General features: G+C 35.4%; 1 protein-coding gene across 1 annotated transcript in view; it reads right to left on the bottom strand.

Annotated features, from left to right (window-relative positions):
• LOC106622636 (metabotropic glutamate receptor 2) overlaps nt 1–27,210 on the bottom strand; it is a 103,232-nt gene that overhangs the window by 70,470 nt on the left and 5,552 nt on the right. The gene's annotated exons all lie outside the window — the stretch shown is intronic.

Consider the following 27,210-nt stretch of genomic DNA (forward strand, 5'->3'; position numbering starts at 1 on the left):
GAAAACAAATAATAGAAAACGAGTAACAGATAACAAACGGAATAATATATTACAGCAGCAGAAACATTACATTTTGTTTTATTTTTTGTGATTTCGGGCAGCAGGTGTGAGCTTTCATCGAATTCATAAAATCGCAATAAAAATCATGAGCATGTTTTCAATTAGGTCAGAAGACAAATAAATGCGCAACGGAACGCCATAAAATAACTGTGAAACGCCGGAAGCTTTTCATTACCAGACTTGAAGGACCGGAACAAGACGGCCACGCACAATAATTGAATCCCCAGAAAGACGAATGCTCGCACCAAAATTAGGCAGGCGCTAAAAATGTGTATAAAACAGGCAATAGAATATGTTTATGCTGCTATTTGTGAGATTTGTGTTTGCTTTTGTTTGTATGTAAAGTGTAATCAAATGCCTCGGTTAATATTACACAGGCCATATAGTTTGTCCTGTAACGGGTATTGCACGCTGCCCACAGCAAGCAGTCAGCTCACGCTTCGCTTACAAATCGCACACGTGCGTGGATTTGCAAAAAGGTCAACTGGGTCTACAGTTTTGCCCACTTTCAGCAGCTTCGTTTACCCTTGCATTCGTCACCCGAACATCTAGCTTATTTACACGCTTTTGTTTCAGCAGCTGCCTCTAATTTTTTGTCGCTGCCGAGGTTGGGTACAGAGCCGCTTGTGTTTCATAAGCTTGTTAGACGAAAAAGGATTCACCTAATAAACTAAGGCACGTCCAAGCCTTGCAACGTGCGCCCTTCCCACAAAACAACGAGCAACCTAAGTCCGCACGCAGCAGTATACTGGAGCGCCACATGTTGGCTACAACTTGTTTTAGTCTCTTTAAGGATGACAAATACAAATAGTAATAGAAATAAGTAACACAGGCGTTTATTTGTGACATGTGGCAATCTTTAGGTACTTGTCCTTTCTACAGCCTACTGTTGTATGCGTGTGTGCGTATGTGCTTAGCGACCGGCAACTTTAACGGTAGTGGGAGACGGTTTTTATGATTATTAGTTTTTGCTATTTTCTATCCTTTAAGCCCAGTATTTACAGTATTTATCAGTTTGCTATCGGTTAGCGCCCAGCTCTAATAGACTATCACATTACTTTAAGGCAATTTAAGTAGTATGGTATTGCGTAAACCTTCAGGATATTTTAGCTGACATTAAATGAACAATTTCGACATTGGCCTAAACAGACAAGAAAGGCAAATATTCTTCATGTTTCTGATTTTATAAAAACCTACTTCGTTTACGAAAGTGCGGAAAAAGCTAGGTAGCTAATATTAGCTACCCGAAAATACATGTTTTATATGCACACTGAATTGCATATTAAACAAAACTGAGGTAGCATATTTAATAATATATTTAAAGTATCGGAAATATAGTAAAAGTTTAGTGGTAGTTTCATTAAAGCATGGGCATAATAAATTTTACCGTTATGCAGTTATTTACTGCATGCGTCGCAATATATGCACAAACAATATTACTTTTGTCTGCAACAAACCACACACACACCTACTCGTGCATACTTGTATACTCGTATATATTGATATTTCACTTACTAAGCAAAAGCTAAGCGGAAGGTCTGTGAGTACTCATTTAATTTATTATTGCCTTTGTGGCCAGTTTAGGTATATTTCCGCCCGTTATATATCATAGAAAATATGCGTCGAGTACGCGACCTGCATATGTAAGCGCTCTAAATGCCTTAATGGAATGTATAACTGTACAGAAAGCGCACGAAACCGCAGAGGTAGCATAAATTGTTTATGCTATTAGTCCGAGCGTTTGTGGCCTCTCTTTGCTTTTGTCCAGAAGTTGCAGGCTCGGAAATACGGTTAGTATAATTTTAAATAGTCGTGTGTTTAGTCATACCTCTAGGAAAAAGTATTGGAGAAGAAAAACTGTGCTTTATTCTATGTTAAATAATATGAATTGTGTTTGTTTAAAGAAATCTAATAATTATTGGCATATACTATATATTTATATACGTTTTTAATTACTACACAGCTGCGTGCTGAGTGCAAATTATGCTTCACAAATGAGAATGTATAACCCAAAATTATATAATACAAGTATATATATGGTAAGGCGTTGACTAAAATTGGCATTTTGCAAAATTTTTAATGTTAATTTTCGGAACTCTTGAATTTTTAAGCAATTCAGACTAGTTACCCTACAAAGAACATATTTTATGTTTTGTGTGTTTTCTGTAATACTTTCTGATTCTGCTGAAAATTTTCCTACGCGGTATTTCCTAAGCATTTGCATTTGTTTTGCATTTTTCATTTATAGAATGCCATTTTGCGCTATTTGGCTTATGAGAGTTTTACCTCTTTGTTTATTGGCATACAGCTGTAAATCTTATTTACTCTACACTTTCATAGTTTTAGTTTTCATTGTTGAGTTTGTATAGAAAATCACAATATGTTGAGGCGTAAGCAGTTTGTATGCCGTATTTTCTAATACATATTTACAATATATTTTATTGATTTTTTTTCGCTTATGTGCTATTGGCATGAAATCTTCAAATCGCAGGGAATTTGTAAGCAGTTGAAAGTAAAATATTTTTAATTATTTTGCGTATTGTAAAGCTTTCATCCCAAATTAGTTTTCGAACCCTTGATAAGAGATTAAAATCCACGCACTTCAAGCTCGTCGACCAACACATCACAAAAGCAGAGAAAATCAGTATTTTTTCACTCATCAGCCTTATTTTCATTAATCATTGGCCACACTCCCGCACAGCAAATAAACATTCAAAGCATTAACCTTTATGCTCCCTTTTGTGTTAAATTTCCGAGCGAAGGCTATCGGTGTTTGTTCTTTTCATTAAAAGCGTAACTTTAGGCGTTTCTGTGGTTGCCAATTAAACCTTTTTTGCTCAAAGGCATTGGTAAAAAAAAACAAAAAAAATAGGCAATAATGAAAATGTGTCAAAGTTAAGCAAAAAAGAAGAAAACAAAAACAATAGACTAATCACAGTATGAAGAAAAGGCTTGAATACACGAACCATTCCTTGAAGAACGCAGTCAGGCATGAGACAAATAAGAGTCAAGCCAATGAGACGTATAATTTGAAATTTGAGACTCGGTAAAAGAACGCTGAAAACAAAAGCAGACAAAAATATCACACTTCTTTGATTACATGCTATGATGGCTCGTAGGCGTTTGTCTAAAGACAAAGAAAATATAAAGTGAGCGAGTGAGAGCTAGGAAATGCACAAAACTGAAAAATTGTGAAAAGCACGAATAAATTTTTATGCAAGCCAAAAAACAAAAAACAACAAGAGGAAAATATTAAAATAATATTTTTCGACAAACGACCAATGCAAACAAAAGCGTGACGCAACCATAGTAAATTTGCATGTAAATGTGTTTACCGCTAAAAATAGGTATGCTGAAACAAACGGGTGCAATGACATTAAAAATAACAAAACATTATATCACTTTTTGTCGTTTTTGTTGACTGAAGCCAGCACGCAAATCAAATGGCATGTTGACACAGCGAAGTACGAAATAGGCGAGCCTGCCGCTTACGCGCGCGCACACATGCATTTTAGGCGCTGGCACCAGTCGAGTGAGCAGCAAGTCACACACGCAACTAATGCCTTACTTTGCTGAAACAACAAAGGCATAAAAAGCGAATTGTCGCATCATTAATAATTCCTCGTTTGCATATTTTCCGGCTGTTGACTGAGCGTATCAAACACGCGCTGGCGCGCCTAAATGTGCGCAACAATTTTAAGCGCAAATAAGCGCTGCATGCAAACAAGCGGAAAATATAGCTGCTTGAGCGCCTAAAAGCCAGCAATTATTCCTCGCTGGCTCATCGCGCATATGTGACATGTGTGAAGCTGTAGTGCCAAAGTCGCCTGCTAGGTTCATGCGCTCAATTGAGCAATCGAAACGCATGTATTCATTCCGCGATGTCGAAAATTCGACTTTGATAAGCCAACTTTGTAATGCTGTCGCATGAGCGCGTGTGTAAATAAAATTCGTTGTAACTCTTTTGATCATTTTCGTGCTGCGTTGTATCTTTTTGATGCATTTTTTTTTCTTTTGAATTTTTCCAGTGAAGTCCGCAATACACAAGTATTTGACGTGTCTTCACTTCCAATTCATTTTATTAGCTGCCTTATGACTTCTAGTAAGCAACATTACCGAATTATGGTAATATGTTATACATATTATGTGTTCCTACCGTTTCTGTAGCATATCGCATATGAAGTGTGCGGTAGCAATAAGAGAGCAGTTGCATTTCTCTAAAGAATTATGTATAAAGTAAACACACCAATAACATATATGTTCATTTTTTTATAAGGTTATATATATATATAAGTGATAAGAATGCTGTGGCGAGTTAAAATCTTAGTGACAGTTTGTCTGTCCGTCCGTCCATCCATTCGTGCAAGCGATAATTTGAGTACAAATTTTGGTATCTTTATGAAAATTGGTACACATATTCCTTGGCACTCAGGGAAGGTTGGTATTGCGGATGGACGAAATCGTACCATTGCCACGCCCACAAAACGTTATTAATCGTAAACCTATAAAGTGCCATAAAATGTAACCGAACTTAGCACTTCCGCACTCTTTTATTCTTTATTCACTTTGTGTTGTATTTTCACTTTGTAGTGTATTTGTTGCATAAACTCGTATCTATAAACGAGCTGTAAGGCAACAGTTTGCATAATATGCAAATTATATTATCACATTCTATATTTTTCTGCCTTATCGGCATTTTTAAATTTTTTTTTAAATTCCTTTTAAAATTTCTTTTTTGTTTTTTGATATTTTCACTTTCTTTCATTTTATTACACTCTCCCACATTTTCAACCGAACACTCACAGCCTGTAGGGCACTTAGAATACTCTCAGCGTAAAATATTTTTTATAAAATATTTAAAGGTCAAAATGTTAAAACACTTGTGAAATTTACTTATGCGCATAAATTGATGAAAGCTCAAGCAATCTTGTAGGCGAACTCAGCGCTTTTCAACGCAAGAGATAAACGACTTGTGGGATAAATTAAATGGTCAGAGCCGTTATAAATTCGCTTAGCCACAGCAGACTATTCCCGCTGCTGCTCACGAATGCGCATAATATTTGTACGAGTATGCATATTGCAAATGGCCAAGGAAATGAATTTTTGTTTCACTAATAGCAGCTTGTAAACAGAGAGAGGTAGAGAGAATTTGAAATTTGACTAGAAAATGCAAAATTTTTAATTTTGTGTTTACATGCGACATAATTTCATTTAGATAGAGCGCAATTGAACAATTTCGAGGCTTAGTAAAAAATCAGCTTCTCAGAGCTTTAAAGTATTTTGAAAATTTTTAATTTATATCAAAAACCTGACCTATATTCATGTGCATCACACGTAAATACTTTTAGAGACAGTGTGTGCACTAACAATATAATTAAGAAACCAAACACCACTGCAAGCTCGCAAACAAATGCGTGGCTGCAATAAGGTGGGCGTTAAAAGCTTAAAAACACATCGTCGTTTCGCAACCGCACAAACACGCCAGCTGCGTTAAGTGGCAAGTGCCAACAACTCTAATGCTGCCACACATTAAATAAGTAACCATTACTAGTAACACCTTCAGACACTCAAAGCCGCCGCAAGCAGACAAGTGAAATGGCAACACACGAACTAGCTGGAGTTGTGTGATTTGTGGCATGAGCTGGTTAAAGGTGTGAGATGTGTCTGTCAGCCAAGCAAAGAAGACATTTGATTTGTAGTGCCATTTGAGTGTGTATGTGTGTGAAATGTGCGTTGATTCAGCACGTGTTTGCTCCACCTTCTGCCACACGCTGCCGCACTATCTGCACTAGTTTTATTAAATTAACGCTCTAAGTAAAATATGTAATTAAGAAACATAAAACGTGCTTCTTGCGCCACGCCACTTAAACCACATCGCGCGCACACAAGCCGCAGTTCTACTGTAGCGAGAAACCGAGCTGCCACACACACGCTATGCTTCACAATTGCTGATGAATAATGTGCTGGGTTCTTGCTAAAATAAATAGTCGAAAGTTTTCTATAACCGAAGTGCTTCAATAGTGTTTTACATTCACATATGTGTTTATTGAGTTTACGGAAATGAGATATGAGCGCAATTAATGGTGTGCTAGAGACACACACACCGAAATGGCGTCAACTTAGTTGCTTTCCCCATTAATTCACTATACATATGTCATTACCGAACACAAACTCACACGAAATGTGAAATGCATGTGAAAGCTCAGGCGCGTGGGTGAAATTTAATTAGCGTACTTGGTGGCAAATAGTGAAAATTGTTCACCGTGGAAATGAGAACTATTCAACTTCATTTAAGCACGCATAAAGTGCATAGCTCATGTATACCAAACTTTTGCTTGAAACACATTTTTCTCACGTTTCAGTAATAATTAGCGCTGCGCAATTTAATTTCAAGTAAACTAGAGTAGAGTCACTGAAGCCAAGGTAAATTTAAAGTGTTTTGAACACTGTAAGATAATATGAAAATTTAAGCAAAAAGCAAAGAGGAATCAATAAATTGAAATATGACTTTGTGTGCCTCCTTTTTACACACACATACATATACGTAAAAAAAATTATTTAAATTTTTAGCACTTTAAAGTGTAGCAAATTTGACAGCCACATTCAAGGTTGCATTTTGAAATGTTTAATCAGGATTACACACATATGGATCTACACGTTGTGTTTTATAACTGTGCACATATATATATATATGCATATTAGGGTGGAGCGAAAAATTTTTTTTTGTTTTTTTTTTGCTTAGCCGGAGGGTAAAATTTGTCGATTATAAAAAAATAAAGTTTATGGAAAAAAAAAATTTTTTTTACCATCAAGAGGCGGCCCATTTATATAAAAATTACCGAATTTGACTGTTTTTGACTCAAAATTTATTTTAACGCTTAAGGAAAGCATGTTATTGTTTAGGAGCTTTTTTTTAAACTCCAATAATCACCACAAAATATTTTTTCAAGTTGATAACTTTTAATTTGCCAGAAAGCGGACTCTCCACAGCTTCTAGAACACTTATCAAAAATTACAAAATAAAAATTTTAACTCGAAATTTACGTTAAAAGTCAGTCTAGAGGCGACATTAGATGTTAAAAAAATAATTTTTTCCGCTTTACCCTAATTCATATAAGCAATAACAACTTATTAAAACTGCGTTTATGTTATTTGTAAAATTGCCATGTTAATGCGAATATGTGTGTGGTTACGCAATTCAATGTAGCTCAATTTAATTACAGTTAAATGTGGTCTCAGTGCAAACACAGCTGGCTGTAGCCGCAGTAGCTTTGGCAACAGTTAAGCTCAATTTAATTTGTGGTTAAATTGCAGCTCTGCAAAAAAGGAAAAAGATATGAAAAATTTCACGACAATGCCGGGAGATCGCATAAAATAGTATTACAGTAATGGAAATGGGCAATCGCTCATACATCAACTATAAATGAATGAATTATAATCACTGCATTTCAATATATGATTGTGAATTGATAACAGCAGAAGTATGCAGTTGTTTAAATAAGTTCCGAAGATAAAATTCGCGCACATGTGTTGCAATTAAGAGTGCAATGTGCAGTGAATTTTTAAATAGTTAAATTTTCATTTTTCAGTACGTATTTATTACAGTGTTTGTGTAATGCTGTAATATTAATTATTATTTCAATATTTAATTTCATTATAATGCCGCGGGAAGGCATATAACTGACACTGCACACTTCACTCTTCCAAAATGGCTAGAAACAAGGCAATGCAAATGCGATAACATATTGGTCGAATATATATTTGGTACTGTTAAATATCAACAGTGCTTGTGTTAGAGAGTTAATTGCACAGCTTTAAATAAATTATGAAATTATTTTAAATAACTTCACTGTAATTTTACACAAAAATTTTGCTACATTGTAGAAAATAATCTTGCATTAAGGGAGTATTCTAGTGTAGAATTAAAAAAAAGTATTATTTTTTCATACTTTCAAAGTTTAACTGTTTAAGAATATGTCTACGACGGGATTTTTGAAAATTTAAATTTTTTGAAATATTCTGAGACCCTCTAATTCAGCAGCGGCCAGTTTTTTAAATTAAAAATTCTTTTTTTTTAATTTTTTTCTGTACTCTTGTAACTCTAATTAATAACTGATTAAAAAAGTCGATAGTAAAAATATTGCTAGTCTTTTTTTACGACACTTTAAAAATTACCATCGAACCACATTGTATTTGGAAAATGTGCACTTGCAGTATACAAATTATGTACACCGAAAAGCAATTACTGCAACAGCCGCACAAACGTTCCACATACCATATGTAGGTGCAGCGAGGTTGCTCATACGCCACGTCACACATATGACAACATAGACAGTAGTTCACTCAATGCGATAACTATTTGCGCCTAACATTGTGGCATGTGTATCACTCATGGTCGAGTGCATAGGCAAGCGCAGTGATTTAATGGTTATAATAAACGTGCAACTCAACTTATTTTATGCAAATTGTTGACTGCAATTATCGGTGAAATACAACGCGATGCCAGCTGGTGGTTTATCTTATTTCCACTTGTAATAAAATGCATTCGTATTGCAATTGCTGTGCGCTGGCATAAATTTATGAGCAACATTTTTTACTTTAACTCATTTATTTCTTTGCTTAAAGTCTCGTAATTCACACCCATGTCATAAACACGCTGACAAGCGCAGCACTCGCTATAACTGTCACAGCGCGCGCGCGGGTGTCACAGCATTCTAAACATGAAATAAAAGCGCTTGACAGCAAAAGCACAAAAAAATCGCCGCTTAGTTTACAGCACAAGTGCGCGATAGTGGTGGCATGCGACAAAGTCTGGCGCGCGCGTTTTGTTATTGCAACAATGTTTTTATTGTTTGCTCTACACCTTGGACGCTGTAGTTCGCTATTTCAACGCAAGACTATTAAAAGCGCTTTTTTCTAAGCTAAGACACACTATGCCCTAACATTCTTGCACATTGTATTTTGATCGCGAAACTGGACTTTAGTGCTTAAAATACAGCTTCTAATTCACGCGCTGCTTTTGTTAATCAAAATTTGGCTGTGCTGTGCTTTTGTTGCTCTAGTCATGCTTTTTTATGGCCTTATTAAATGTATGTTTCTATATCTTTTTCTTTCGTTGCGACTCCGTTAGTTGCAAGCGAAGACATTTTTGGCAGCAAAAAAAGTCGCTAAAGTTTCAGCTAAAGTTTTAGCTTACAGCAAATGAATTTGATGACTGATTTTGTTTCTAAAGTTAAATTCTATACCTTATTCTTCACAGAAATGATATAATATAACCGAGCTGTTGTAATCACATAACGTTTCATACAAATTTGGATGCTCATAGCGGTGCCACAGTAACGTAAATTTAAGCAACGTAAAAATAGTTTGTGTTAAATAGTTTATTTAACTTGAAACATCAATTTTATTATTGGTTTTTAACATCAAAATTAAACCAAGTTTTCTACGGAAAATAGTAACGAAAGTATATATTAATACAGCTTGTATCAGAAAAAATAGGTGGCTCTTATTAATACTTTTATTTACAAATGCAAATTTTTGAAGTTGTTTACATAATTTAAATTTAGATTAATATTTTTCACCACCTGCATAAGTAATTTTCTAAGGTTCATGTGCCACTTAATTGCTGACGGAAAGCTTCGTTTCATGCTGATAAACATAATATTTGAAAACCGCACCTAATTTGTTTGAATTTTAATGAACGCATAAATTAAGTGTTTATTTATAATACCTAAAGCACAATTTAAATATAAAATGCACATAAGTGGGCGTATAATTTTCGAACTTAATTTGCATATTTTATGTTGACAAGAAAATTACTTGGACGGCGGTAGAAGTATCGCTGCACACAAGCAATTTAAGCACCCATTCTGTTGCGAAAGTCCTCAAAAGGGTGTCTATGCAATATAAGCGCTTTATTGCCATTGAATCGCAATAAAATTGCCAGCGAAATCAAGCAAAAAGCGAGACGTGCGAGATGAATTGGTTATAAACGGTTTAGGCATGTGAAAATGGTTTTGCTATCAGCCACATTTAATTTATTACCGTTGACCCATGAGCACGCAATTTGTGTACTCTCTTTACTGACGACCTTTTCACTACCAATCACTTATGTGATGCTTCTAGCTGTAAACAAATATGCCAAGCAATCAGCGCTGTCAAAATTTATCAAACCCCATATTTGTTGTTCTGTTCGTAATTTTTTATGTTGCTGCTGTTGTATGTGAACGTGTGAGTGAGCGCACAAGTGCGATGGCTCAAATTCAATTTACGCAGGGTGCTGAATATATGGGCCATAAAAAATTACGCACACACACATGCGCAAGCACACGGTAGAGAGTGAGGCACGGTAAAGTGTGACACACACACAGACGTGAGTACAGCATGAGACAGCCGAATAAGTTACTTGAGGTATGACAAAATTACGACGTTTATTTGTCTTTTGGATTAGCGCTGCGTAAGCAATGCGGCCAGTTGGAGTTTGTGGTTGCGGGCTGTAAATTGAAAAAGCACATAATCGGCTGTGAGTGGCTTTAGCTGACAATAAATACTACAATGACGTGCGGCACTTACGGTGCTTTGGTGTTGGGCACGAGTGCCGCCGCACGCATTCCGATCACGCGGTCAGCATTCAATGCCAGAAATTCTTTTGACTACTTGCAGCCTGTGGTTGATGTAAGCAGCTTGTATGCCTTTAAGTGCGGAAACAAAAAAAAAGGATGCATATAGTATAAAATAACACGGCATATGATGAGCGCCGGCCATTCAAGCGTGTACTTATGTGCTTACGGTTAATGTAAGTGCAAGTGCGCATTTATTGGGGTTTATATAGAGCACAAAGTTCAAAATTTTCAAAACATTTTTATATGTTAGCATTTTAGACTGCGCCATTTTTACACTTGCAAGCTTCAAAAAAGCTGAGTATTGAATAATAAAGCTTCTTTATTTCGAAATATATATTAAAAGCGCATGTCATTTCAATTAGTGTTTATATACGTTGTTGGCTTTGTCTATGCAACAACTTCTGGTGGTATCACTGCGCGACAGCTTTTCTCGTTACCTCTCGTTTATTGATTTGTTTGCGCTTGAAAAACAAATCAGCAATGAAATGCCAATAAAACCGCCAATTATTTCGAAATTGCTTTTAATTAACATTTTTTTCCACATTTTCCTTAATTCTTGTTGTCGCTAATGTGGCACGTGACTTGCAATTGCATTACTCAAGCATTTGTTTGCTCCAGCTACACCTTTATAAACACGCGATAACTCATACGCAATGGCATATGAATGCAGAGTTATAATATACGCAGCCATTTCATTTCAAAAACGTAGAAATTCACAGCGCCACAGAATATATTATACACACTATAAACTCTATATATATATATACTTGTATATACATACGTATATAACAAAATAAAATTTAATAGTAAGATAAGTCGAAATTTAATACTCTTGTGTTCTGTTTGGTATTAACAAATTGCTTCTATTTAATTGAAGCGTTCGCTTAAAGCAAACCAAGCGTTCTACACTCATGCGTAGCATCTGTACCATATATATATATATATTTATATATATACATATACATATGTTTGTACTTAGGAGTTTGATAGCGTTGGCTGAAAATAAGCTACGAACATAGTTAAAATAAGGCAAATTCCGCAGTAATGCGAAAAGTATGCGCAAGCGTTGCATGCCACAATGCTGCAAGTGGGGCCATGTAAGCCGGTTAGTAAACGGGAAATTGTGGTGCAACTTTTAGTAATAATTCCCCCCTTCAACAATAACAACTTTAAAGCCACTGGAAATAATAAATATAATGCAGCTGGCAGCACTAAATCGAAACTGGCGAAAACTTGCTACTTTGTAGTTTCTAATTAAAAATATTAAAATTTCAGCATTGTTGTGCGCTAACTTATTTATTTTTGTACAAAAAAATTTCAAATTAAATTAAAATGAAATTATGTTTGACTGCGTGCGTAGTTAGAGAGCGTACAGTGCCTGAGCAAAATTCGGTTTTCAACAAATTTTGTCAAATTTGAAAATTTGTAGAAATTCGAAACAGCAAAGTTCGTCGCACCACAAGAATTTAGAAAATTTGCAAAGCACACAAATTCAATTAAAAAAGTGCTCGTAAAGTTTAGCCATGGCGCACAGGCGACGCCGAAACGCTTTGCCAATCAAAGTTTGGCAATTCGAAAAGCTGGGAAATCAGACAACTATTAGCGTTGACCTGGCAGTGTTATTGATATAAATTAATTGATGCTCGTTGGTGTTGAAAGCTGGCAGGTTTATGTGCAGTTGACGGAAAGTTTTCGACAAATTTCAAGTCACAATATTTAATTTGTATCTATAGTTAGGTGGTGCTTGCTATATTAAATCGCTTTCGTGTTATATATGAAACCATTTCAGTTGCCTTGACAAGCTAGAAAAGTATTTTATTTTTTAATTGTCAAACACTCGCGTGATAATTAAATTTCTGGATTTGGAATTTCTTATGAGGAACAAATCCAAATAGTAAATATATAGTAATTAAATTCCGAAATAACAAAATTAACTGCTTTTGTGCGCTAATCATGTTTTTTTATTTAATTTTAAATATTTCCTGCTTGGTAAAAGGAATCAACGTTTTTCCACGTAAAAAGAACATTTTAGCGATTAGTGTGTAACACTAATCTATGGTTTCGCTACAAAAAGCTAATCCGCTTTTTATGCTGCTGCTTCTTACCATTAGTTGTTGTCCCTTTCAACTCATCTTTACTCAGCCAAAATGCAGGCGAGTGATGCGATTTGACAGTAATACCTCGTGGCTTTAACTCTGCTATAAAATTTTCAGATTTTTATTATTATTTATCGCCAAATGGCGTACGTTTCCCACTACACGCCACTTTTATAACATACTTTTTGGTTTCCTGTTGAGCATTTTTTTCTCTTTTCTAGCGTTAGAGGAAAGTGCAAATTTCACACTGAAACTTTAAATTCTTTAGAAATAAGTAAGTCAGTTGCTTGCTGTTTGTTATTGTTTACTGCTACTTCATTTCATTTTGCACCCATTGCCGCCTACTCATTACTCACTGACAAATGTGCTTGAGCGCAAATGAAGCAACAATTTTTTGTTTTTCTACGCGCAGCTGACTGATTTCGAACGAGAAACTTATGAAACTTTGTGAGTTGCCGTTTTACACTATTTTGCAACAAATAATTTTTATTTTTGCAGCTGTTTTTGGGTTATCCGAAACACAACGCGTTTCCTAGGAAATACCTGGATTCACTTCTGCATAGTGAGCAAGTTGGATACGGTCCGGTCCTAGTTTAATTAAGTTGAAAGTTTGCAAACGAAAGAAACACTTCTGTGGCTGTTTTGGGAGTATAATTGCTTAGGAAAAACACGAATTGTGTAGTCTTTGCCGTGATGTTAGATTTCCAATGAAAAATACTACATAGTTTTGAGATGCAACTAATTGCTGATATGTTTCTGTGAAAGAATCTTTTATGCCATTAGTTTAATTACAGATTCAAATACGAAGCTGCGCTGGGTTTTCAGAGATTGTAAGTATCGTGTATGTGGCATAACAGCTATTTTTGGCACTGACCGTTTTTGAAAGTCCGTAAAACACACCAGCAATAAGCTGCATGCCTAATTTAAATACTTTAAACGTCTTCCTCTTCAACTTTCCCTTAGCACAGTTTAGGGTACACATGCGGGAAATCTTAAATTTTACATTAAGGACCAATTGATTGTCAAAATTTCAAACATTTCATTAAACATACAAACAACTTAATTAGTTTGTTCAAAATTAAACTCTCCCCCTTTGCGAGTGCAAAATATGTAAGCCTCTAAATAATTTATTTGGCAATCGCTCCATCGCATCGCACGTCACAGATATCAATAAGACCGCGGCGTTGCTGTCAAACGCAGACGAAAAACCACCAAGCGAAAGTGGGTGAAATTCAACTTTTGTGGAAAACGAAAAGGTAAGGGTAATTGAAATTAGATTTCACCTTGATGCGGGCCAAACAAAGCAGATTAGTATAACTGATGCCAGTACGGCGCTAAAGATCGCTGTGTCCGATACATCAAGATATTCATTAGAAATTCACGCTTTAAACTAATGCCTTCATTAAACTAATTAGTAGGTAGAAGTGTGTTTGCGGAGTTATTGCTAATTTAAATAACTGCCAGCTAACTGCCGTCGCGGCGTACGGTTTGGATTACAAGTAACGCGCAGCAGTAGGCGTCAGCTGGGGCGTATGAGTAACTAATGATATCGAATTGAAGTAAAGCGTCGGGTGGCCACACGCAAACACGCATATAACCGTTGTGTATGTAAAAAAAAGAAAGCAAAGCGTCTTGGTAGAACTACATGGAGTACAATGAAATAAAACAAGCGCACACATATTTCTATTTAAACGGTTAATTGTGCACGATGCCTGCACAAGCAGCTAATGAATTAAGAGTTGAGCGACGCTAACTTGCAACTAAGTTAGCGAGTGTAATATGTACAGGTAAGCCTGTGCCCGACAAGTTGCCGCCCATAACTTGAAAACACTACTTTCGAACAATGCAACGACAGTTGTGTGGCGCAACAAAAGGCGGTGGCAACAATAAGTTCAAATAAATGAGATAACAGTAAACCAGCGGCAAAGTCGTAGAAAAGTTGTAGTTAATGTAGAGATTGTGGAGAATGTATGAAAGTAGCACTTGTTGTTGTTGTTGCTGTTGTTGTGAAAGTTGGCAAATGTTAATGCCTGCGCATGTTTATGTGCAGAAATCTCTGCATCTACATCTACAACTTTAGTGATTAGCGAAGTTTTCGCCGACATATACACATACATACATACATGCATATATGCATCAATACATGGTTACTATATATTGTGCCTAATATATAATATACATATAAACTCGTGTTCATATATGCATACATGTAAGACGTTAGCGCTGTATAGGCAGTAGTTGCAAGCCTAGAAAGTTAACCATGTTGAGAAATATTTGGTCTGCCAAGTAGAAGTGAAGTCTTTAGAAAGTTTCAGTAGACAGATCGGGAACTTATATATAGTAATTAAATGGTGTAAATCAGAAATGTAGAAAATGTGCGAATAGCCATGATTTTTGGGTAGATCAACTTAACACTTCTTTTTTAATATCACCTTGGCGAAATATACAATATTATGACTTGCGCTAAATTTATTTAAAACGCATAATATGTGCCTAAAACCCGTTAGTTTCATTTTAAATGCAAACTCACTTAATTGTGCAAACATTTGACGGAAAAAAAATGAGGTTTTCCCTCATTTATCAGTGTTGTAGCCTTCAATGGTGCTAAGCACATTTGTGTGCATGCAAAACAAGCTTGCGTGATTTATGAGCGAAAGCTTTCAGCGAATGCGCGCCATTATCAAGCTCGCAATGATTTCCAATTTCATGTTAATGGCAATTTGGACATTACATTTGATTTATTGACAAAGTCAGGAATTTTAAGTGTATTGTTCTGCTCATTCAAATGAATAGATTAAAAAACTGTTTGACATGGAAATAAATAATAACAATTAAAAACAAATTAAATCAAATATAAACTGATTAACTTTTCACGCATAAATCGTGTTGAAATTATGTTGTTTTCTTGACATGCAGGAATGCTGTAAAAAATGATTTATTATTGTCATATGCAGAAAATAATTTCTTTGACTGAAAAAAATAATTTTAAAAATATTTTTTCAACGGAGATCGTAATGTTAATTAGCTTGTTAATTTATACAACGTAAACACAGTGCTTATACGTGGCTGGTTGTTTTGTTTTTTGAGACTTTCTGTTAGCATAAACAAAACACAGCTGCTGCATACAAAAGTAAAAAAAAGAAAAATATCAAAACTGCATATGTATGGTACATGCAGCAATCGTGCTAATAAATAACTTAATGTCGCACTCAAAGTAAATTACTATAATTACCAAAGTGCTCATAAGTCAATGATTCGCTTGGAACAACAGTAGGCATACAAAGAGCGCAATTAATCTTATTTAATCTTAATGAACACCAACGCAGCACGGTACGCGCTTAACGCAGTAGCAAACGATATCGAGCGCATAATGCGGTAAACAGATATTCTACAGGCCTTCAAACGCCAACAGCGTGACCGCGTTAGAGCGCCAGACCTTTGCATAACCAGAACATAGCGACAGTTACAACTTTAATAATTAATTTTCATAAAGCTAATGACTAAAAATAAACAACGCGGATGACCAAGCGCTACTACCAACACAGCCGCATGCACACACACGCGCATCTGAAGTGTCACTTAGATAGTATGACACTTCTGCGCGTCTGTTTACCCACGCAGCGCGCTTAATAGGTGTTTCTAGGGACAAATACATATTTACATAGTGTGAACCTCGCAAAGCAAGCATGCAACAAGTGCCGCATAAACATTCACACTCCATTCTCGCTTGCATGTTTGCTTACTCGAGAGCGTCCTAGAGTTAATTGTTTTGTTGCGCAATTAAGCACACACAGTGCCACAGTGGCGCGACGAACTCAAAGACACAACAACACAAAGTGATAAACTATATAATTGTTTTTCAACTTCGAAGGTAAGGTAATATTGAATATGCGTACATATTTTCGAGTAATATTATATTTTCACAAAATTTTGTTATTTTTAATTGCAATGAGTTATAAAGTCATGTATTAACAATTTACCCTATAGGTGTCGCTGTAATAAACGCATTTCATAAAATTCAATTTAGCTTCATTAATAATGAAGTAAAATAATAGCAGTGTAATATTGCGACATTAGACTAAAAATAACTTTTCAAACACGATATATGTAAGTATATTATAGATTTTGAAAAAATTACCCTAAAATATTCCATAACATAAGATTTTAGCTAGCGTCAACGCCTAAATGTAGACAATGATTTAAGAGATATTAATAGCCACTGCAGCTATAAGGTTTTAATACACATACTTCCCACTTGAATCTATAAATAGCCTACTGAAGTTATCTAAAGGAAGTCAAAGCAATATTTTCAATTATTTATAATATTTATAAGCCTGTATATAGAAACATAGTGTCATCCCAACAGCAACGTCCGAGACCCAACAAGGTATATATGTTATATAAATGAACAGCGTAAAGAGCTGTGTCGCTTTAGCCAAGTCCGTCTGTATGTTTGTCTGTCTGTCTATATGCGAACTAGCTCTACATTTTTTGTGATATTGATTTGAAATTTTGCACTTGTTCTTTTCTCAAGTAGAAGCTGCTAATTTGTCTGAATCGCCGATATCGGACCACTGTAGTATATAGATGCCAAACAAACTGAACCATCGGAATCGAATGCTTGAATGGAAAGATTTGTCTTTTGACGAGATATCTTCACGAAATTTCGCATGGATAATTTTCTAAGGCAACGTTGCAATCTATGTAGAAATGGTTCAGATCGAGTCACTCTAGCATATAGCAGCCATACACAGACCAATTGAATTTCTTGTCTTGGAATCTGTGTATTTGTGAAGGGTGTGCCTTTGTGCCTTAAACTCAGCATATATAAACAAGTCGAGTTCCCCACTACAACTGGGCGTATATATTTGCTTATTTCGGAATTATTTTTCATGTTTCTTGATTATATTTTGATTGATATTTATTTGAAAAAACATTAACTTAAATTTTATTTTAATTTTTGTTATTATTTTCATAGACACTGTTGCTGTTTTTGCTGTAAATTATTATACTTGTAAATATTATATTTTGGCTTTTGACACCGAACGCTTTGCCTTTCTAAACTTTTTCATTCGAAATTTTTTACTATTTAGTTGAATCAAGGAAAGCACTTATTACTACCTGTGACATAGTTTAACGTAGATCCAAGTAAGATAGGCTAAAATTTGCTCTCTACTTCTAATACCAGTTAGTGTTCACTAAACGTCTGGCTTTTCATGCAACATTTTCTGAAAGCTGCAACTCGCTGCTGTCTATCATAAAATGTGCGGTTACCGTGGAAATTTGCTAAATCACACCCGCAGGCACACAAATTGTATCATATTTCGTAAGTAATTAGCATAACAAAATTAACAGTAATGAAAGCAAAGCTCTTCTTTGTTCATGACAATCTAGCTGTTTGCAGTAAATATTCTAAGGAATTGCGTTTTCACTTGTCAAATGTGAAATTCATGTGATTTTTTTAATTATTCGCGGAAACTCAGGCACAAAGCAAATTTATTCATGTTTTTGATATTCACAGCCAAAGCAGAAAGACAATTAAAATTAGCTCCTTCATTTAAATACTACGCGGTATGCATGTGTGTGTGTTTTTATGATAGGCTTAATGGCACGCCACATCGTCCAATGGGTGGTACAGCGTAATTAGGAAATTTCTTAAGCCTCATCATAACAGCCTACGACCGCGTGAGTTCTCTACAAACGCGTACATGCTACTCATCACCCGCGACGCGCATGTGTGAGTGTGTGCGTTTGTAACAAGTTTGCGTTAATGAAAACATGTGCACGATTCTGCTCATTTGCGCTTTAATGTATGCAAATTTATAAATTGTTTTACTTATGTGCGCTATGAGGTGACAACAGCCAGTGGAAAGCGAAGAAAGCGGAGAAGTAGACAATTGTGCTATTATGTTCATTGTATGTATGTGTGTTTAAATGTAAGCGTCTGCTTTAATGACACAAAAGCTGCAACGTCGCCTGTCAACATCAATTCGCCGACTTGGCGTTTCACGCACGCCGGTAAATGAGGTGCTGTAATCGTATTCCCGACAACATTTTTGCCTGTCACTCGATTGCAGGCGACAAGGATTTAGCTGTCGCTGTTGCAATTACCTTCGGCGCGCTGGAACTCTTTTGCCTCTTGCGGTACCTTTAATGCTTGCTTTTATTTTTACAACAGTTTTTATCTAAATTGCTGACAGCGGCATACATAGCGCTGGTAAAACCACAGCACTTGATGGGTAACAAAATTTCATGACACTCAACAACAAACAAACGACGCATAATTTTAGGCGCTTGTTGTCACACCACAGCAAAGCGGACATTTTAAGTGCTTTAAATGACACTGTGCTACAAAACCGAACTTTTGAGTAGCACACACACATGCACCAACACATATGCACTAATTGCTGGTCCCAAAAATGTTATAGCATGCACACAGGCGTGTATTCAAATCGGATTAAAATAGCATAATATAAGTTATATAATAAATACTTTCACTATCATGTAGAAATTCATATTAGTTTTGAGAGTGCAAAGCAGTGATGCGCAAAAATTACCACTCAGACCACTAGGCTTTACAATTAAAGGTTGCCGTCTTGGCTTAACGGCTTGGAAGTGCTTAAGTGAACCGACCGCGACTTTAAGTGGAATTAGGAATTACTGTTACATAATATATGTTGCTACAATTTGTAATACTTAACAAGAGTGCCAAAGCTAACAAATACGGTTTTTGCTTTTCGAAAATGCTACACTGCCAGCGTAATAGCGACAGCAAGTTCTTCTTGTCACTAACCGCTTGCAGTGAGTTATAAAAGAAGTACAAAAATCTTTGCCAAATATTTTCGAGTGAAATCGGTTAACTCGTCTGCTTACTGCATTGCCCAGTTATGTCCTCATAAAGCATTTCATTACAAGTTTTCGTTGCTTTGCTGTGGTTGCTGAGAATTCAGGCGGTTGGCTAACAAAGTCGATCTTCTAGCACTTATGACTTTAACCGAAAGTTTGCCGACTTTTTATTGCCGAAGTTTCTGCTTTGGAATGCCAATGTCAAGTGGAACATCGGCAGTTGTCTGAAGTGGTTATTTTCTTACCAAGGTTACGAGATAGAATTTTGTGGCCAAAAAGCAGTTTAGAAGCAGAAAGTCTTAAATGCCAGAATGTGTTTGCTGCGTGATTTATTTTCATTATATTGTGATTTTCGGCAATTAGTTACAAATCAACGCGCTCAACAGATTTTATGAAGAAATTTGCATCGCGCACCTGCACACAACATTTCTATGTTTCAAGCAACTTATTTTTGCAACGAATTGCTAATTATTAATTTTTCAAAATAAAAATTTTTACGTAGTAGACAAGGAGTATCCCAAATGTTTTTTTTTATATTTTTGACAAAATGTAATTTAAACTTTTATTCAACAAATTTTGCAATTTCAGCAATTTTTAATTTATTTTTATTATTAGTTTAACACTTTGTTGGTCTTGAGTTTAGTATTTAGTAGTTGTGAATGTATTTTTAATTTTTTGAAATACACACTTCAATGAAAGTGAGTCTAAAAATAACTAATTTACACTTTTCTTAATGTTTCATATATAACTGTATTAAGAAAGACTTAAAGATAAATATTAAAATTTTTTTTAATATTAAAATTTTTTTTTAATATTTTCCTTTTTCATTTTTTATTTTTTTTTACTTTTTAATTTTTTATATTTTTTTTACTTTTTTATTCTTTCTAACCGTTAAAGTATTTTTCTCACATCTCATTTTTTTTGCAACTTTACATTGTTGCACACTTGTCGACAACTCCTAACCATATATTTGATATATTTATTTTTTTTGCTAAACAGATTACAGCGCGCACTGCATAAACACTTCCATAAATTATACCAATTATTTATTCTTATGCTCAGCTTGTGAACCGTAAGCTTCAATTTTCGTCGCACCGCTTAAAATGGGAGTGACTGTTGTCGCACAACACCGGCGTGTAACTGAAATCTCGCAACCAGACAAATTTGCTACACGGCGCATTACAGAAAATGTGTGTGAAAGTAAAATTTGTAAAACGTTACGAACTGGTCGAAAAAGGAGCAAGGCATTTGTGTAAATTTAGTACACAAGCAGCAGTTCGCAACATGCCACAGGGGCGCCAAACTGTTATACGCCTGTGCTGTAGCCAGGCTATGTATATCACTGTTAGTGGTTGTTTGCAAAAGTGAAACTTTTATGAATGGAAAGACACTTGTTTGCATGCCGCTCACGTGGTAATCGTAGCTTGTACAGTTAGTGGAGAAAGTGTTTTACAGTGTGTACTAAAAAGGAGAGCGGATACCGATTTCGCTATATGTAATGTTTGTCTAAACACACTACTGCTTCTAACATGCTAATACAATAAAGTAATATTTTTAAATGCAAAAAATGAAAATGTAATTAATTAAACGATTTTGGTGTCAGCCAAAATTTTCGTTTGACTAAACAACAATAATCAATTTTATTAATGTATTTCTAACAATTTATATTCCAATAGCAAATATACATATCCAGTGCTTCAACATATTTTATGTAAATATTTTAAGGGTATATAAACACTTTACTGCAGGTTTCTTATTTACACTTGCAAATAGGCGCCGTACAAGCACAATTCACAAGCAAACATTTTCGCAAATAAAAACACACACCCTAACGGTAACCAATGGCAATAAAAAGAACCCCACTTCACGACCTTATATACAACAGCTTTGACGACAGCGAAAATATGACGACCAATTGTAATAATGCGAGCTGCAAAACGCTGCTGTACCAGATGTGTACTGCTAAGCGGTCAAAAAAGAGTCAAGCACAATAAAATGGCAACTTGGTCAAGCTATAAAAGTCACACCAGTGAGCATTCACAACAAAACAGTGGTAACGAGGCGGTCGTCAACATTTCCGGAAATTTAAGTGGCCACTTCCTAAAGAATGTTGTTACTAGCACACACGCTCACTCACCGCACATGTTGCTCATACGCCGTGGCGCTTGCCATTCAATTTATATTTCCGACACTCTTTTGTTGCTTATTTACATACTTGTGTTGGCAGCTAATACAAATTATGTGATTACATTTATAAACATATGCAGTGTGTATTTGTGTAGTGTGTTTACATGGACACATATGAAGTTGTGTGCATTCATTAGCAAACTGATGCAGGCGCGTTTATGCAAAATAATAATTTACGTTTGCTGGATTCAAAGCCTTTACACATAATTAAATGTATTTAATTTTATAATATTATTCATTTTATATGAGCACTTGCCCTTACGCCGCGTCCGTCAGTGCTGGCATATTCAACGACCATTATTAAGTGGGGTGTAAATAATTCCAAACCTCAATCTGTTCAAAATATTTTTTATTTTTGCAACCGCAAAAGGCAAATGATGCATTGTAGAATAAGTCATTAGTTAAAAAAATAATTCTTTATGTTTTCCGCTGTTAATTGCAGTAAGCAGGCATATACACACAGCCGTTATGCCACATGCTTACTGCGGCCTATATCTAAGCATGTAACTGACTTTACTACTGCATTTTGTGGTTTTGAGTAGAAAATTAATTATGAAGTGATCAACTCACCATAGAATAAACAGATTATTGCGCACAACCGTTTGCAAATAGTAGTTAAAGAGCGTTGACAGGAGAGGTGTATGCGATTATACGCGTACATATATGTTAATATGGTGCAACGACTTACCTGTAATTAAAAATGTATGAGTTAACAATCAAGTATAGATGTAATGAGATATACGAGTATATATAATATAAGTAATTGAATATATATGCCAAAAGTTTTTTCTATTTTCTATATTCTTTGATAGAGGCAAGAGAACTATTAAACTGTTTTTTCTTCACTACGGCAATTTTTAGCAAAATATTTTTCTATAAGCCGCCAGATAAAGTATTATTTTGATAAATTATGCTCCACATTTAACAGCCGCGGTCCAGCATATTTGATATTATTCCATCATGACTATAAGAACTTAGTACAAAAGCTCTTATGATACCTTTGTACTTATAAGACATATACTTTATTTACCCCTTAAGTTGCTATAATGTTGTACTTCACACTGTCCCAAAAGCTGTAAAAGCTTAGTTGGGCTTGCTTGAAAAGCTATGCCCACAACCCAACACTAAAAGCTTTTTGAGCAGCCTTTGCAAAAAGTTTAAAAGTTTTCTAATATAATGTTAAAAAAAGCTTTCGCTAATGAATTCCAAACGCTAAAATATGCTAACATTAACACTGGAGCTCTTATGTCACATAACAGTAAATATGTTGTCAACAGTATTGTGAATGTAAAATATCCTTTAAAAACACCCTGCTGCTGCTAAATAGCCGCTGTTAACAGACTTCATAGCAGAGAATGTTAATAAATAAAAAACATTATCTCTTTATAGTTTGGTTTTTCATTAGCAGTATGTACTTGTATATAGCAGAAAATACAAGCAACAGTAATACTGTTAGCAACGTTCAAAAAACAACCGAATGTTAGCGGTTGTATAAGTTCATAAACTCTTCGTTTGAGTACTTTCATGCATTTTAAAACATTTTCTATTAATTCTTAGTTGCGAATTTTAGTTACGAATCTACTAAAATAATCACAACATTTAATTTAGAACTTTTTGGTTATATAGACCCTATTTAAATTTTTAAATTTTTTTTCTGCCTTTATTTTTATGACTCATGCTCTATTTCTGCACATATAACACAAATTTATAATAACTATATTTATTGGTTGAAAGAAATCATAAGGATTACATCTTTTTACTATTCCGTTTTTTGCTGCCTTGCTCTGCATTTTGTGTTACATAAATCTAATAGATTTTGCAAATACAATCTGCGCGTTAATTGAATATTGTCAAATTTATATCGACGCTTTCAGGCGCATATCCAACAGATTTAGATTGCATTTCCTACAAACGCAATAGTCGTTTGCCCGATAAACGCAAACAAATACTGCAATTGCAGAGAGAACTAATTGACAGCGAAAACCTGCAATAAAGTGCCGCGCTCCACAATTGCATGAAATCAGATTAGAGCCAAACATATTGGAGTCAACAAAAAACGATATAATGGCAAGCTGTTGAAATACACATATGTTGCGTATGGAAATGAATGCTGAAATTAAAAAGCGCATCCATATGCCAATGCTATTTAAAATCAGAAAATCCGACAGCCACTTTTCGCTGCAGCCACTTAACATTGAAAAGCAATCAAAGTGTCAGGGGCTATAAAAACGCAGACGCCACGCCAGCACGCATCTGTGTGTGCATGTGTGCATAGCGGAAGCATGAGTGTGTGTGTGCCTATAAACGCCAACCGCCAAATATGAGCGCAAGCATGCGCGCTTAATGCAGCCATACACATACAGATAGACGCTTTTGCTGGCATCATGTGCATACATATACCCACACACTTGTGGAAATTCCACATGAATTTATAGGTTTTTTTTCACGCAAAGCTTCAATTGAGCATAACAACATGGCTTTTATGTTGTTTTTATTGCGCTCTTAATGCCGCTATTATTTTATTTTTCACACCGAAAATCTGCACGTACTCATACAAACATATATTGGTAATTTTCTATTAACAGTGACTCAAAGTTTGACTGCAAAAGGCAGTCGGCGATTGTGTTGAGTAGGAGTATGCAACTTCAGCAGTCGCGTGTTCAAAACAGAACGAGAAACTTGGATAATTATAAAACTCGTGCGATTACTTACGATAACTTTAACGTCGAAGCTCGTGTTATTTAATGATATAAAAAAGCTTCTTTGAGTTGTGTGATACAAATTTTATGTAAATTTTTGCATGGCACTTTGTTTCACTGAAAGTCTTTATTTGGCCTATACTACTTTTGAGCTTTCGAAAACGCGAAAACTTACAGCCAACAGCACTAGTAAAAGTACTAATTTCTGTACTTTTCCGGCCATATTTTACTTTTGAATTTTGTGTGAGCCGAAAACTCACATATTTCACTAACACAATAGTTGTTGCACCTAATGCGGCGCAAGTTGCCTAGGTTAACTGTAAATTTGCGCAATTGGCTGAATCTGTTAGCACATAAGTATACTCAAGCTAACAAGAAAAGTTACGACTGTTAACTATGTTTGCATATAAATTCATGGTATGCGTTCGTGGAAAACAACTAAATTTGAGAGCTGCAGAAACACATAAATCCCTGAAATACCCTTCCGCCAGTTTACTTTGAATTTCTTTCAGCTTCTATTTGTAACTCTACTGTACTTTCTCACTTGATATCTTTAGACGCGATTTTGTAAGGCGTACAAAACATATTTAGATGATATTTTTAATACTCCCAAACAACTTTAAAATTTCTGAAGTGACTGCTTCACACAGCAATCGAATTACGTGCCTCAACAAGATAAATTTGTTAAACTAGTAGTGGTGAAATTCCATTAAGATTATTGCTTCCTGACGACAACAGCAACTTTTCTTTGGTTTCATTTCTTGCGCCAATTTTTAATTTTCGTCATAAAATAAACACACAGCACACAAGTTTGGCAATTTAACTCCATTACAATTAAGGAGAAAATGGACCATACGCACAAGTTTCATAAAGTTGACCGTCATCACAGTCGCCTGCTCGAAGAGAAAACACAATAAAGTTACCCCAAATTACTCTGCCAACTTAAGAAGCAATTAAAGAAAACAATCAAGAGTAGTACGTTGCCGAAGAAGCCAACATCTCAGCTGTTTCCTTTCCCATGCATTACTTGGCAATAGTTTTTGCCTTGTGGGCCTTGAGGCTAGGCAAGTGCCTTGTGATTTTCGACAAGATAACAACTTGCTTATGCGCCGTACTTACCAGTGTAACTACAATACATACGTGTACATATAAATACATGTGTGTGTGTATGTAAGTATTTTTGTAGTTTTGTATGTTTAAGCAATCGACTAACAACTAAGTGAATTCTGCTAATATTATCGTTGCGCGCTAGTGAATGTTTCTGATATTAAGGCTTAGTTAAAGTCTTCAAAAATATTCATATTAGCGTAGATACATAACCTTAATTTTCACTGAAAATATATTTAAAAGTATTTTTAGATCTGCTTCTACCAAATGAAACGGGACAACCTTTAATTAATTTTAAAAGCAACTGCTACATTTCTAACTTTATATGTTAGCAAATAGCAAATATTCACTTTATACTCCCTAAGCAGTGACCCACTCTAATGAAATTATGGTACATACATACATTGTTACACACTCGAAAGCATGTGTGGCTGTGTATTTCCATTAATCGCGCAGCCATAAATTATTACAAATATACATCTGAGCGAGCAGACCAACAGACACATATGAAGAAAGTGTGTTTAGAAAGCGAGAACAATAAACTCACGGTAGTGTAACAGTAAATACAATATTTGAAGGTTCGCAAAGCTGCCGGAAAATTACATTTCGCAGAAAAATAAAATCCCTCATAATAGGCTTACGCTGTCCAATTCTTGCGATAAACAAAAACACAAACAAGGCAACAGCTTTACCCGGCAGTAAATTGACACACACTCACGCTAGGTGCCTTAGTGGCGGAGTAGACTCGTCTGACTAACCACAGAGGCGGCGCTCTTTGGCATAAATGTGAGCTACCAATACCACATAAATACGCTGAAGAAGCTAAAGAACTGTTGGTCAGCTGTGAGACGTATGCAAAATGCTTGAAATTTTTTCGTTACACAGACGCAATGCAACCATTTTGCACCAGTTCGGCAACGCTAATGATAACAAGCGCAAATGTCCGCAAACTATTATTTATTACAACTCTTTGTAGATACGTCTAAGTACATGAATAAGCTTTTATGGCGATCTCAGCACACATGGCTGAGCCGGCAATGTATATTTGTGCCAAGCAGCTGTAGCTTTACAGCCGCTTAATCGTATAAGCTTACACACTTTCATGAGCATGTGTGTTCTTAAAGTTAAGCGCGCTTAACCTGCAAACAAGATGCGTTTCTGCTCAGCCTACCAAAATCAAGGACATTTTAGTGATTTACGATGTGGACGCTCGTGCGTCGCGTACTCGGTACCAGCCCAATAGCGTTCAGCTAAACAGCCAGACAAGGTGTAAGCGATTGGGGACTATGCTGTTTCTTCTTATAGATACTAAGATTTATTTCATAAACTGGAACAGAGCACATGTGTATAAGCGCGACAAGGTAAGTGTAAACAGCAACAACATGTGCAGTGCCATGAAGGTCAGGCCGTTATTTCACACTTATCAATTATATAAACAAATATTTTACTTATCATTAGAAAGCTTTATTGAATATATTTTTATAAACCTGCAACATGTTGCTACAGAGTATAATAGTTTTTTAAAGGCATATTAAAATGTAGGGTGTTAGAATATCCGAGATAGTAATGTTGCCTAGATTAAGAAACTTTGTG

Source organism: Bactrocera oleae, chromosome 4 (assembly GCF_042242935.1).
Source record: "Bactrocera oleae isolate idBacOlea1 chromosome 4, idBacOlea1, whole genome shotgun sequence".
Classification (NCBI taxonomy): Eukaryota; Metazoa; Arthropoda; class Insecta; order Diptera; family Tephritidae; genus Bactrocera; species Bactrocera oleae.